The sequence below is a fragment of the Triticum aestivum genome, unplaced genomic scaffold (genome assembly GCF_018294505.1).
Source record: "Triticum aestivum cultivar Chinese Spring unplaced genomic scaffold, IWGSC CS RefSeq v2.1 scaffold140655, whole genome shotgun sequence".
NCBI lineage: Eukaryota > Viridiplantae > Streptophyta > Magnoliopsida > Poales > Poaceae > Triticum > Triticum aestivum.
This window is the reverse complement of record NW_025271273.1, coordinates 1-1,388: the sequence shown is the minus strand read 5'-3', so window position 1 is coordinate 1,388 and position 1,388 is coordinate 1. Positions and strand designations below refer to the sequence as shown.

Below are 1,388 nucleotides of genomic sequence, written 5' to 3'. Positions count from 1 at the left end.
AATCACGGAGACGAGTTTTCCACGGTTTCCACCCCTCCCTCCATACCGCAGCAACACGAGTTTTTTCCACCCCTTTCAGAACGCGCTCCTCGCGCCACAAAGCCGCCCCAAGACGCGCGAGCAATGAGCATCGAGCTTAAACATATCGCAAACGTCAAACATAATATAACGGGATTAATATATATCGCGCACGTGCGACATGTTTGTCACAAGGCGCAAAAAATAATTATAAAAGGAATGCAACACGAGGACTTCCCAGGAGGTCACCCATCCTAGTACTACTCTCGCCCAAGCACGCTTAACTTCGGAGTTTTGATGGGATCCGGTGCTTTAGTGCTGGTATGATCGCATCCGACATGTTTCCCCGTCTTCGTCCCTTATGCTTGCCACTCCCAGGTCCGCTCCAAAGACGATTCTACATTCTCACTACCATTACAACCGTTCCCTAACAATGGATAATGTCCTATACTACTTACTCTCCCGCTCAATCACGGAGACGAGTTTTCCACGGTTTCCACCCCTCCATCCATACCGCAGCAACACGAGTTTTTTTCACCCCTTTCAGAACGCGCTCCTCGCGCCACAAAGCCGCCCCAAGACGCGCGAGCAATGAGCATCGAGCTTAAACATATCGCAAACGTCAAACATAATATAACGGGATTAATATATATCGCGCACGTGCGACATGTTTGTCACAAGGCGCAAAAAATAATTATAAAAGGAATGCAACACGAGGACTTCCCAGGAGGTCACCCATCCTAGTACTACTCTCGCCCAAGCACGCTTAACTTCGGAGTTCTGATGGGATCGGGTGCTTTAGTGCTGGTATGATCGCATCCGACATGTTTCCCCGTCTTCGTCCCTTATGCTTGCCACTCCCAGGTCCGCTCCAAAGACGATTCTACATTCTCACTACCATTACAACCGTTCCCTAACAATGGATAATGTCCTATACTACTTACTCTCCCGCTCAATCACGGAGACGAGTTTTCCACGGTTTCCACCCCTCCCTCCATACCGCAGCAACACGAGTTTTTTTCACCCCTTTCAGAACGCGCTCCTCGCGCCACAAAGCCGCCCCAAGACGCGCGAGCAATGAGCATCGAGCTTAAACATATCGCAAACGTCAAACATAATATAACGGGATTAATATATATCGCGCACGTGCGACATGTTTGTCACAAGGCGCAAAAAATAATTATAAAAGGAATGCAACACGAGGACTTCCCAGGAGGTCACCCATCCTAGTACTACTCTCGCCCAAGCACGCTTAACTTCGGAGTTCTGATGGGATCCGGTGCTTTAGTGCTGGTATGATCGCATCCGACATGTTTCCCCGTCTTCGTCCCTTATGCTTGCCACTCCCAGGTCCGCTCCAAAGACGATTC

At 49.5% G+C, this 1,388-nt stretch overlaps 3 non-coding genes across 3 annotated transcripts; all 3 read right to left on the bottom strand.

Annotated features, from left to right (window-relative positions):
* Nucleotides 1-234: 234 nt before the first annotated feature.
* On the bottom strand, nucleotides 235-353 carry LOC123178187 (5S ribosomal RNA). The gene has a single exon (XR_006489383.1). It is a non-coding gene; the product is annotated as a 5S ribosomal RNA (ribosomal RNA).
* Nucleotides 354-720: 367 nt separating this feature from the next.
* LOC123178189 (5S ribosomal RNA) lies at nucleotides 721-839 on the bottom strand. Its single transcript, XR_006489384.1, has one exon. It is a non-coding gene; the product is annotated as a 5S ribosomal RNA (ribosomal RNA).
* A 367-nt stretch (nucleotides 840-1,206) lies between these two features.
* LOC123178186 (5S ribosomal RNA) lies at nucleotides 1,207-1,325 on the bottom strand. Its single transcript, XR_006489382.1, has one exon. It is a non-coding gene; the product is annotated as a 5S ribosomal RNA (ribosomal RNA).
* Between the last annotated feature and the right edge of the window lie 63 nt (nucleotides 1,326-1,388).